Source organism: Mus caroli, chromosome 10 (genome assembly GCF_900094665.2).
Source record: "Mus caroli chromosome 10, CAROLI_EIJ_v1.1, whole genome shotgun sequence".
Lineage (NCBI taxonomy): Eukaryota > Metazoa > Chordata > Mammalia > Rodentia > Muridae > Mus > Mus caroli.
The window spans coordinates 103,957,389-103,971,016 of NC_034579.1; positions in this window are offsets into that span (position 1 = coordinate 103,957,389).

Sequence of the window (13,628 nt, forward strand, 5' to 3'; positions counted from 1 at the left end):
AGGAGAGGAGAGGAGAGGAGAGGAGAGGAAAGGAAAGGAAAGGAAAGGAAAGGAAAGGAAAGGAAAGGAAAGGAAAGGAAAGGAAAGGAAAGGAAAGGAGAGGGAAAAAAAAAGAAAGCCTGGGTTTCTAGTTTTGTGTGAAACTTAGGTGAACTCTCTATGTCCTTTCCAAAGAAAAATATCCCCAGAAAGCCACTTGCTCCCCAGTCTCACTGAGTATCCCTTGAGCCTCTACTTCCCTCAGAGTCATCAGTCTAACATGTATTCCCAAACTCAACACGCTTTCTTTCTGTCTTTTCTAGTGTTATAGAATAAGAGAATGAAAAACTCAGAGGCATTAGGCTTTTTTTTTTCTTTCTTCCGAAACTTGAAGGTATTCATGTGAGTTCCAGCGATGAAGCTCAGGTCCTTTCCCATGCTGAGACATCTCAGCTCCTCCCCCAAAGGATGTCTTAGAATTTTAGTTCTTGGCTAATGCACTTAACCTGGACAGGACCTTGGCAAGTCATCTTTCCTGTTGTCTTCAGACAAGCAGTCCTCAGCAAATGTGATGAAGAGGACAGACTATTACAAGATGCGGGTTCTGGCTGGGAAGCTAATTAGCAGCGTAACCTCCATCACTTGACTTCTCAGTCTGTTTTGTCAGCTGTAAAATAAAGGGCTCAAGAAAGGTGCACTCTGGAGTCCTTTTCTGGCCTGGGGATTTAACAGTTGGAAGAACCATCTAGATTGTCCTCTTTCAACATCCATAATGAAATGCCCATGGTTCCTGCAACCTCTATTTATTCTTCTATGGGTTTTGCTCTCAGAAAAGTTTCCTCTTTCTATCTATTTTGTTTTCTTTTTTTTTTTTTTTTAAAGATGTACTTACTTTTGTGTGCCTTGGTGTTTGGCCTCCATGTATGTCTGTGTGAGGGTGTCTGATCCCCTGGCACTAGGGTTACAGACAGTTGTGAGCTGTGATGTGGGTACTGGCAATTAGATCCAGGTACCCAGGAAGAGCAACCAGTGCTTTTAACCATGAGCCATCTCTCCAGCCCTCAAGCCCTCATCTTAAATTTTCATTCTGTGAGTCTCCCCTCTTCTTCCTCCTCCTCTCCTTTTCCCTCCTCCTCCTCCTCCTTCTTTTGAGACAAGGTCTTACTAAGTTGCCCAGGTTGGCATTGAACTCATTCTGTAGCCCAGGCTAGCCTCGAAACTGCAATCCCCTCACCTCAGCCTGCCAAGTGTTTGGGATTATAGGCCCTTGACACCAAGTCCAGTTTTATTTTTTCTTACCTAAGACTTTCTAAGACAGGCTTTGTTTTAATAACAACTACCAGACTGCCATTGGTAAAAAATCTGTTTTTCCCCATTTCTAAATAATCACTCACATGAGAAGTACCAATACGAATTGTACCCTTCTCCCCAGCCTTGATTGGGCTGAATCAGACCTGTTTCTACCACAGTCTGCTAGCCCACCTAGGGTAGAGTCTTCCGACCTAGGTAAAGTCTATTGTGTGCCACATCTGCAGCTTCCTGCAAGAAGCTACCTGCTGAGCAGCTGAGCTTGCTTTCCTGACAAGATCCTGGGATAAGTGGGGGATGGGTCCCACCCCCTTTTAAAAATCAGACCCTAGAATTAAAGTTGAGCCTTGATCAGAGAACTTTGTCTTGGCTTGTTATTTCTCTCGCTCTCCTTCCCATCCAAACACAGCTTTCCTTTCAGGAACCCAGTAACCCATGGCTGCTGGCAAATGTCCACGAATGTCCAAAGGCTTTCCATTAGATATTCTGTCTCTGGGAGAGATAAGAGAAGTTTAAGTATTGTGGGTGTATATCATCCAGTATCCCCATTTCTCTGGGCTGAATTATCTGCCTCCAGGATACATTCACAGCATGGGTAGAGTGGCTAAAGGTACCATATTAAGAGAATAAACTAAAACCAGGTATGGTAATGCATGCCTGTAATCCCAGCCCTCAGGAATGGAGACACAAAGATGTTCAAGGCTAGCCTAGGCTACATAGTGAGATTATGATTCTAAGTTAGTTAATCAATTAATTCATTAGTCCCTAGATTCCCACAGAATCCAATTCAAAATGGTGGCCCGAGTCAGGAGCTGTTCCTCTTATTTGTTGTACATTGGTTCTCTTTCTAGTAAATCTCCTTAAAATATGTTTTATGTGCAAGTGTATGCCACGTGTGTACAGGTGACCAGAGAGGCCAGAAGAGGGAATGCAAACTAGGGTTACAGGTGGTTGTGAGTCGCCTGTTCTGGGTGCTGAGAATCGAACGAGGTCCTCTGGGAGAGCAGGAAGTGCTGTCAGGCAATAAATCATCTCTCCAGCCCCAGTCAGCCAATGTTTCAAGCCGAGAATGATTGCACGTACGTTCCTTTCTTTAAACAATAAAATGAGAGAACAAATAAGCCTTAGTCTCTTTTGCCTCTCGGCTTACCCAATAACAATTCCCAGAGTTCATTATGGTTAATTGTAGTCTCCCTAAAACCTTGAGTTTATGTAACCTTGCAACAACTAAAGAGGTGTTTGTTGGTCAGGGAGAAGCCATATAATTATGATTGTGGCTCCATGAGATCCCAAGGGAGCTGAGCATTTTCTCTCCTCTAGTGGCCCTGTAGCCATTGTATGGTTGCAATGCACTGTGTCACTCATGTGGGTATGCAGGGATGAACCGCGCTGCCAGTTGTATGAAAGTAGTCACAGGATAATATCCTTGATATTGAATAATGATGAGAAATTACTATGTTACTGGTTTGTCAGTGCACTGTACTGTACTCACTTATTTTATAATGTACCCTTTAAAAAAAAACTAAATTCATTTCTGTTTTTTAAAGTGTGTGTGTAATTCTGTCTCTGTGTGTGTGGGTCTGTGGGTCTGTGTGTCTATGTGTCTGTCTGAGTGTCTGTATACGTGTGTACCAGGGTACTAGGCATTGGATGCTCTGGAGCCGGGGTTAAAGGTGGTTGTTAGCTGCCCAACATGGGTGTTGAGAACCAAACTCGAGTGTTCTGGAAGAGAGATGTGGGCTCTAAACCACTGAGCCATCTCTTTAAGTCCATAGGACATACTTATAAATTACAAGGATTATACTGAAATAGCAGGCCAAGTCACAACAGCAGCTGTCTTGTGCATCTCCTGTATGCTGCACTTGATTGTTTAATTTCTTCTGAGTAGTTTACTCTCCCATCTTCTCCGTTGTGACATAGGAGCAATAAGCTATACCATATAGCCTACTTATGGAATAAGCCGTCCCATCTAAGTTTGTGTAAGTAGCCTTTGAGGTTCACACAATGATGAAACTGCTCTCTGCGCACATTTCTCAGACTGAGATGCACATATATATCTCTGCACATGTGTCCTGAAAATATGCTGTCTTAACTGTGTAAAATATGCCACAGTTTTATTCATTCTAAGATAGTATTCAAATTCACCGTATATAATGACTCACATAGTATTTGCCTTAGGTCTTTTACATCATTTATCAAGAGAAGAGTATATTGGCTTTAAACAACTGAAAAACGTGATTGAGGTTGTTTATATAGTAGGAACCCTTGTTATTTCTTACAAGCAGTCTAGAGTGGATGTGGTTCAACAGTCTGATGAGATTTGAAGTTCCAAGTATTTTTCAGGTTAGTTCAAGAGATTCCTCTCTCTGCTTTGTGCTTCTCGGATAAAAGTGAGAAATGTCATGTTCTCAACACGACTCTAGCACCCAGAGCTACTACTCACCAACACAGCAGCATAGGCAGGCAAGAAAAAGACTGCTCCTTCGCATGTGCCTCCTTTTTGAGTCGGATCTCGTTCCTCAAGATTTAAATACGCATGCATACTAAACCAAACTTTGGCAAAGGAACCAAAGCCACACTGAATGAACAGGAGACAAGCTTATGATATACATCTGTCTGTTTGCTTTTTACATAGCCCATGAACTGTGTGGGTGTTGTATTTTTATTTTTAAGACGTCTCAATTTCTTGGATGTGTATAAGTATTTGCCTGCATATATGTAAGAGCACCGAATGCATCCCTGGTACCCAGGGGGGGCCAGGAGAAGGTATTGGATTCCCTACAACTGGAGTTTTGGGGTGGTTGCAAACAACCATGTGGCAGCTGGGAACTGAAACATGGTCCTCTGAAAGAGCAGCCAGCGCCCCTGACTGCTGAGTTCTCTCTCCAGCCGCAGGAATTATATTTTAAATGAGGAAGAGAATGAAAAGTAGTGTTGTTTTGTTTTTGTTTGTTGAGACAGAGTTTCTCTCTGCTGTTCTGGACGTCCTGGAATTCTCTATCTAAAGTAGGCTGGCCTCACACTCTCAGGGATCTGCCTGCCTCTACTCCCTGAGCGCTGGCCCGTGACTTTAGGTTCTACATCTGTGGAGTAAACTAACCCAGGACTGGAAATATTTACCAAGGAAAAATTACATGTGTGTTAAACATATACACCCTTGTCTTGCCCTTCCTTAAGGAACAATGTGTAACTAACTACTTATGTAGAATTTACGTTGTATCGTGTATTACATGCAACTTAGAGATGGCAGAGCTTCCTGGAGGATGTGTGCAGATTACATGCAAGTTTTGTGCCATTCTACCTGAGTAAAATGGATTTTCAATGGAATTAAAAATTGTACCCATAGGAGTTTAGAATTATCCATAAGTAAGGCATGGGTGTTCGTAAAGGATGCTGTCATACTGCAGTAGCAGAGCTGAATATTTGCAGTGGGAAACCACGGAGCTCACAAACCCAAAATATTCACTAATCTGGTTGCTTACAGGAAACGTGCTATCGTACTCGCTCACAATATCAACCGGGAACACAAAGTGTTCCCGTATGAAGCTATATGGTTTGTGAGGACAAACAAAACTAAGCTCTTCCCAGCAAGACTGGAAGGAGGAGAAATGAATGGATCAGATACGAGTCAGCACTGTCTGCGTACTTTGCCACACATTTTCTCGAGAACTTTCGATTGGTGGAGAGCAGATTCGGCTTAAAATGTCTCCCTGCTGGGAAGAGAGTTGGCTCATATTGCTTCCATCTCAGGACGTGCGCTCCAATGACAAAAACAGCTATTGACATTAGGATGATGACAAGAACATGCAAGAGAAGGTCCCCAACCGTGCCATATGCCACATGCTTAGTCTTTCGCACCTGATCCCTGCTTACCTCTTTGGCATCCCCTGACATCTCAGCCAGGCTCTCAATGATGCTTCCTGTCCTGTGGAATGGTCACAAATCTCCAATCTCACCAAGTCTTTTCCTAACCTCTGTTCATGTTGCTGCATCAACCTGAACACACTTCCCTCTTGCCTACATAGCCAACTTCTTAGATGAAACTTTTATGGTCTCTTACTACCTTACTATGCGATCTTTGCAAGGTTTCCCTAGCGGGGAGTAGGGGAGCCAGAAACAAGAACTTCCTCACATTTATTTGCTTTGTGACATGTCTCCAGGAGACAAGAATTGAGGGTGAAAGATCAGAAGTTAAAAATCAGTAGAAAGAAAACAAAAACGGGTAACAGGTAACAATACATTTACTGTAACCCTCAAGGAGACTCCATCCTAGAAAGGGGAGCCTTAGGGATGGAGACAAAAGATACCCACTGAAGCAATCATGTGTCATCTTGGCTCAGCTGGTTACTATGGATACAAAATGGATACAAGGTGTCTGGTCCATTCCACAGTGTGTTTTACTCAGTCTACCTGGAGCCTTAGTGTGTCTGTCACAGGACCTTCAAGGTGGTGGGTGAACATGTCCATGAGAGAGCCAGTCTGGCAGCACTGGAGGAACAGGCACAATCTCTGGCAGTTTTTACTCAACACTTGGTTTTTATCCCTTTCACTACTGCCTGGCTAGGTTGCTCTTTTTCTCGGAGGGTGTGGAGCAAATAGCCTCACTGAGTAATGGTTGTTATCTTTTCCCACTTACAGTTACCATTCAGCGTGGTCTCGCTGCTAATCCCAGTTAGCATCATGTTGTTGTCACAAGGTAATCTACCAAATTTCACACTCTGCTCCTGGTCCTGTGAACTATTTATGCCATGCCAGAGAACAGGAATGTTAACCTACATCTGTGGCAATACAGTGAGTGTCTACTGCTCTGCCTCCTACATGAAAGGCAGCTTTTGTCCCTCTTTATTGACAGTACTGAGAAGAATCTATTCCCAAGAGCATTAACCATGTGCCAGGCAATTTATTTTATAGTAAGTAGCAGTGCACAGCCAGCACAGCAGCAGAGATTGGAGTTAAGTTAGGTTAAGTTCCCCATGGTCTACCATGGTTTTCTCTGATGGAGCTTGTTATTGGCAGTGGCCAAACAGGCTCAATGATTGACTTGAACCAGAAGATGATGAATACCTAGCCAGGGGGTGCTGGTGCACGCCTTTCATCCCAGCACTCAGGAGGCAGAGGCAGGGGCATCTCTGAGTTCGAGGCCAGCCTGGTCTACAGAGCGAATTCTAGGACAGCCAGGACTACACAGAGAAACCCTGTCTTGAAGAAAAACAAAAAACACAACAAAACAAAAGAATATGATGAATACCAACAAATCTACATGCTAGTCTTTTACAGACATAAGAATGTCTATGTTTCCCTACAGGCTGCTGTAGTCATTCTGATTTACTGTTTTATCCAGACAAGGTATGCAGTTTCAGGGTTTTTCACTGTTTCTTTCTTTCTTCTTCTTCTTTTTTTCTATCATAATAATTTGCTATACAATAGGGAAACCAATACAAGAATTTTGCTAGTTTCTACATACACATCATATACATTTCAACTGACATTTTGGAGTATAAATGGGGTGAGTCTCTGACTCCCTAAGGTGAGCCTGGGCCAGCTGGTCTCCATGAATGCCCTCTCTATACATGCTATGATGGGACTTTCTGGCTCCCAGTATGTCAGCTCAGAACTGTATCTCACAGGCCTTGACATGTCTGTGTGCTTTCCTTTTCTCCATGTAGGGCCTCTACAAATGGATATATTTAGGGATTGTTGGAAGAACAGGCAGGATATACATATTTGTGCTAGAACTGCAAGCTATTTAATCAGCTTCCCCTTCGCATGATGAACTCTGGGTCTAGAGCTTGCTTAGCCGTGTAGCGGGTAAGGGACTGTGGCTTTCCACGGGGACAGCTAGCACTGGGCCTTCTGCTCACCAGCTGTCCTCCACTTCTTAAGTGACATATGTAGGTCAAAGAGCACTCCAGTGGATGCTCACTTAACTTTCCCCAAGGAACACTGCTCTGGAGGCCATTATCTCAGAAGCCTGTGGGCGAGGTACTCGGGTTGCTGCTCTGGCCTTGCAAGCTTATTGTAATTATGTCCACTTTCTTTCTGTCTGACAAGGGCTGCTGCCATCTGGCCTCGGCTATTTTGGATGCTTATTGATTGATTGAATGAAGAACTCCAGTTCTATGGCCGAACCTCTCACTGTGTCTTTAGTTAGGGCTGCATTGCTGGGAAGAAATATCATGACCGGGCAACTTTTATAAGGACAAACATTTAATTGGAGCTGGCTTAGTTTCGGAGGTTCAGTGCATTATCCTCAAAGTCAGAAGCATTGCTGAGGAGCTGAGAGTTCTACATCTCAATCCAAAAGCAGCCGGGAGGCGACTATTTTCCACAGGCAGCCAGGAGGAGACTGAAATTCCATACTGGGTAGAGCTTAAGCATAGGAGAACTCAAAGCCCACCCCCACAGTGACATACTTCCTCCAACAAGGCCACACCTACTCCAACAAGGCTAAGCCTCTTATTAGTGCCATTCCCTGTGGGCCAAGCACATGATTCTATAGGGGACAAACCTATTCAAACCACCACACACTGTCAAATACAGTAGACAGCCACCATTGAATATCCCAAAGAAGCCAATGGCACCCTCATCATGGAATTTCTGTCTTCGGTATTTAATGTGTCCTCGGGTCTATTAGGAGAAACACAGTTAGACAGTGAGTCTTACACCTTTTATTCTACTTTTCCCGGTTAATCTAACTTCCTCTAGATGCCTTCCTTAAATTGAGGCACTGTCATGTCCCCTTCATTCCCTTCATCTGTGTTTCAGGCACCCTTCCCCACCATATATTAAAATGGACTCCAGTGGCCTTGCTTCACCATAAAAACCTATGTTGTTAATGATAATTTTGTCCACTTTTATATCCTGCCCTGCCTGGCTTATTACTATCAAGATCCACTCCCATACCTTTGTTCAAACAAGTGATACTTTTTCTCACCTCAACAGAGGTAAGTGTGAGGGTGGGGCAGGGGGGAGGCAAGAGGAGACTGCTCTCTCTAGGTCAGTGGGTTACTACCCCTATGGGCAGTCAAATTATTCCTTCACAGGGGTCACCTAAAGCCATTAGAAATCACAGATATTTACATTACAATTTGTAACAGTAGCAAAACTACAGCAACAAAAATAATTATTATGGTTGGAGTCACCTCAACATGATGAAATGCATGGAAAGGGTTGCAGCATTAGGAAGGTTAAGAACCACTGCTCTAGGCAAAGCAGAGAGAACTGATTATTCAAACAGAATATGTATGCTTGGGATGTGTGAGTAGAAATGTCACAGGCTGAACGCTATCTTGCCAGGTCTCAGGCTCCCATTCTTTCTCTGCCATGGACTTTGCTATAGATGACTTCTCGGGGCTGTCAATTTTATCTCCTTGAAAGTTCCGTTAACATGTTGTTCAGTCTTGGGTCTGCCTGACAACACAGTTTGCTCTACAGATACAGAAAACAAGCATCTCTTTCAATGCTGCCCAGAGGCTCTAATGGCTAGCTTTAAATGCTGACTTTACACAACTTATAATCTCCTGGGAAGAGAGTCTCAATGACAAATTGTCTACATTGCTTTGGCCTGTGGACATATAGGTTGAGGAGTATCTCAAGCTGATGGATCTGAAGAGACCCAGCCCATTGTGGGCAGCACCATTCCCTAGGCAGGGGACCCTGAATTATCTAAGAGTAGAAAAACAAGCTATCACAGGTAAGCAAGCAGCATGCATGTATTTAATGCTCCCTATTCTTTACTATGGATATGATATAGCCCGCTGCTTCGATTCCCTGTGATTTCCCAGCAATGATGGACTATAACCTGGAACTGTAGGATGAATGGCAAACCCTTTACCCTCCCAATTTGCTTTTTATCATGCTATTTTTATAACAGAAATAAAACTAAGACAGAGTTTTTTTGTGTGTTTTCATGGCCTGCCCAGAACTGAAAACTGGCTCCTTGAGCCCATCTTTTCTTTTGAATCTAAATGCTCCCTTGGCAAAAGCAAGCCAGTTCATAGGTCCCATAATTACCTGTACCTTCAAAATGTTTAAAGACATCCCTATTTGTCTTAGTCACTGTTCTGTTGCTGTGAAGAGACACCATGACCAAGGCAACTCCTCTCAAAGAAAGCATTTAATAGGGAGCATGGCGGCATGCAGACAGGTGCTGGAGCAGTAACTAAAGGGCTGCATCTGGGTTCATAGGCAGAGAAAGGGGGACTGGGAGACAGAGAGACAGGGACAGTGAGATAGACTCTGGGCTTGTAATGGCCTTTGAACCCTTAAAGCCCACCCCCAAGAGACAGTTGCTACAACAAGGCCACATCTCCTAATCCTGATAATCCATTTAAATAACACCACTCCCTGATGACTAAGAAATGACATGTATCTGCCTATGGGGGCCATTCTGATTCAAACAGCACACTTGTGAACCTATCCCCTATCCCAGTGATTTATCAATGAAGGTCTTAGTGATGTGGCTGAGGCAGGGACACCCACACCTGCTTTCCACCAGCACTGGAAGGAGTTCTGACCAGTGAGACATTAGTACTAGAATCCTTTTTGGGTAGGACAGGAAAATCTGCTTCCAAGTCTACTTATACTATCAAATGTCTTAGTCCCTCCACAAGCCAGACTCTGATAGGCAGCCATACAATTGGTTCATTTTGGGAAATGTTTGAAAAGAACAATAGGAGAGAAAGGTAACTAGAAGACAAGAAAGAACGCCAAGGGATGTGTTTCACTGGGCACCTGGAGCCTGGTCCTGCTGGGAACCTCTGAACACCTGTGTCAGAATAAAGCAGGTGGCACAGAAGAGGACACACAGACTGACCAATCCCGTGCTGCCATTGTGAGAGCATTTACAGTGGCCACTCCCCCACCCACTAGATGCCTGCACAGAAAGGAAGCAGACAAGTTTTGCCAGGCATTTCGTGTTCTGTCAAAGAAGACCCAGTTTAAAATGAAAGGGTTACTTCATCCACCTGAAGCAAAACGATGTCAGAGCACAGTTGCTATATGACACCAAGGGCACAGCAAAGGGCGGGGGTGGGGGGCAAAAAAAATACGAGGAAGAAATCAAAGAAGTCAGACACACATGCATGCATCCCTTAACAGACTACATCCTGGTTGTTATTCTCTATGCCTGCCACCTATCTTAGATGCTAAACACATTAAAAATAGAAACACAGGATAGATTGGCATTGTGAGCCCCAAGAAGACGACAGCACTTCCGTGGCGCTCCTGCCAAAAGCCAGATTCCAAATCTATGCAGGAAGAAATGTCTGGCAACCAAATTAAGGGACAAAATTTATACCCTGTACTCCTGCTCCTTCTCCCACCCCCAAATGTGACTGTTCTGAAAGACAAAATCTGGAGAGTTAGCAAAATACAAATCAAATGTGACATTGAGCCTGGGTTTTGTCTTGCTAACACAAGCATCATCCGGACAATGAGCAAAGTCCAAGCATAATCTATAGGTTAAGCAATGTATTTTGAATTGATGTTTATTTCCCAATTTGTTCTATTGTATTGCGGATAATTTGAAAAGGTCCCCGTTTTTATGAAAATATACCATGGTATGTTAGGCATAAAGAATATCATCTCTGAAATTCTCCAATAGAGAGTGACAGTAAAACTTTTAGAACTTGAGAAGAAAAAAAAAGAAGACATGAAGGATATTTGATAGGTTTTTTTGTATGGATACTGTGAAATTATGTCCAAATGAAACTTAAATATTTACCATATGTATTCATGTGAATATGTATACAAATATGAATCTTTACATGTATGTATGCATGTATTGCTCTATGTATATCTATCTTAAGCACCTAGCAAAGGCTTCCTGTCACACAGAAGATGGCATATGTATGTTTGAGAGAGGAACAAACCAATGGCAGGTTTTGAGCTGTTTAGCACTGTCTTTTCCTTTAATGATAATTCAGGATATCCTGCTTAGAAGAGTTCTTTCACCCTGACATGTATATTTTCCTAAAGAAAATTGTACTTTGATCATGAATATTGGTTGAGTTCATAGATATAGGTAGACATTGGTTTTGTTTTATTTTGTTTTGATAGTAAAGATTCTACATATCCTGGAATTTACTACTGTGCTCCCACTTGGAAAGGAGCTAAAAACCCATCAAGAAAGTCATTAGGTGTAAGTTTCCTGAGCCGAAGATCTCAACTCCACGTGGGATCACATGACTGAATGTGGTGGTCGGGAATAATTTGGTAAGAATCAAAGGTTTCCAAACACGCCGTGACCAAATATTACTTCAAAATCAAGTGTTATGAATATCAACACACAAGCTGTGCCCTGTTCATTCCTCTACTACACAGTGCTGACGAGTGTTGCTCAAAGCAGCTTAGCCCAGATTCAGGATACCTGTGTTATATCAGTTGCCATACCTACCAAGTGTTCCGTGCTTATGGACATAGAATGGTCTAGTGATGGAGACAGTAACCACCTTCCCCAGGACATGTCAAGTGACCGCATTTGGATGGTATTCTGTTAGGCAAAGGCTGCCAGGTCATTAGAATGGAAACTTTCTTTCATCTCTAAGGAACAGGGAACATTGCTTACATACCAAAGAACGGAGTTTGTTGTTTTTAGAGACAGGGTTTCTCTATGTAGCCCTGGCTGTCCTGAAACTCACTCTGTAGACCAGGCTAGCCTCAAACTCAGGCCTGCCTCTTGTCTCTCAAGTGTTGAGATTAAAGGCGTGCACCACAGCTGGCAAAGAACTGCTTCAGAGTCAATCTCTTTATGATTTATTATCAGCAGGGTTTGATTTGTCTTCATATAACTATCCATCCAGAGTTCTGTTAAAATCTCCCGCTGTAGAGGGCAAAAGCAAAGGAATCCCTGGTATAAGTAAAGGCAACAGAGTTCTAATTCTCTGGAAATAAACTTAGTAATAAAATTGTATCAAATAAAAGAAAGACTACAGACGATGGCATATTTTTTTTCAGCTGCACGTTCAAAGTATTTAAGACATCACCTAACATCTGTTTGTTGCTTCATAGCAAAGTCTTAACGCTGTCATGTAGTTTCCGCTGAGAAGGAAACAAGCTGGACACTCAGAAACCGGCAGGTGAGAGTTGGAAGAGAGCTCCAAGGAGCCAGCCCTAGTCACTGGTGCTTGAACGTGGTTAATCCCCTCACTTCCTTTTACATAATCCAGCCAATCCTTTTTATAGCCACAGCTAGTTTGAGTCAGGCTCCTCGAAGTTCGCTACAAAACCTGTCACCACCAACACACACGAAAACTGAAACTGGTGGTTTGTCACACGCGGAGACTTCACCACGTTGGAGATGTATTCATCGTGGTTTTAAAGAAACCTTAAATAGGACCTTCTTTTGAACCTCACGCGGCGCTCCAGCCTTCCGGCTACCCGACCCCACCCCCACTCCTGGAGATTTTACCCTTGGCTGTTTCTTTCTCAGTTGTGCTCAATATCTGGACCAACCCGATCTTCTTCGTTTGACACACGTGGCAACACATTTCGAGTCTTCTTTCTTATGTAACCTCTCACAAGCTGCTGTGTGTCGTTGGGATTCGGCCAACCCATTCTCTATAATTCTCATAATTTTGAGTCTCAAGGCTACAATAAAACCATATTGTTATATAGTATTTTTTGGAGAGGTGGTAAATTTTAAAAGAATGTGAATCTGGGACTGCAGTTCCTGGATTTTAAGAACAACAGTGAAGAGGCAAGTAGACTACAGCTTTGCATTGTGGGAAAGAGAAGACTCCCTGGGGACCAATGTTAAGAGTATATTTTCTCCTATGAAAAATCCATTATATATGACCTTGCTGCCAACCTAATTCTAAATTCAATGGCATGCTTTAAAAACTCTTGAAGCTGGTATGAAATTAAAAAACATGTATATTATTCCTTGGATGTGATCTGCTTGAGATTATATATATATATATATATATATATATATATATATCCATAAAAATATAGTTCAGAGAAAAAGAAATAAAAAAGTTTATGCATAAATGATAAAATACTAGATCTCAACCAGGATTACAGAAATGTGTATTAAAACAGCAATAGTATACTATATCTTACTAACAGATCGGCAAAGGTTAAGAATAGATCCTCTCAGATGCATATTGCTGGTAAAAATTCAAGTTAGCATAAGCTCTTTGGATGGCATTTTTTTGTAGTATTTATCTAAATTTCAAACACATCTGTTTCTTTGACCTAGAAATTCCATTTCTAGAAATATACAGATTCATCACACAAGCATGAAAGAGCTTATATTACAAAGTAATTTATTATGGCAGCTTGTCACAGCAAAAATCTAAAATCACTCTAATGGTATTTCAGCAGGGAAACCATTTAAT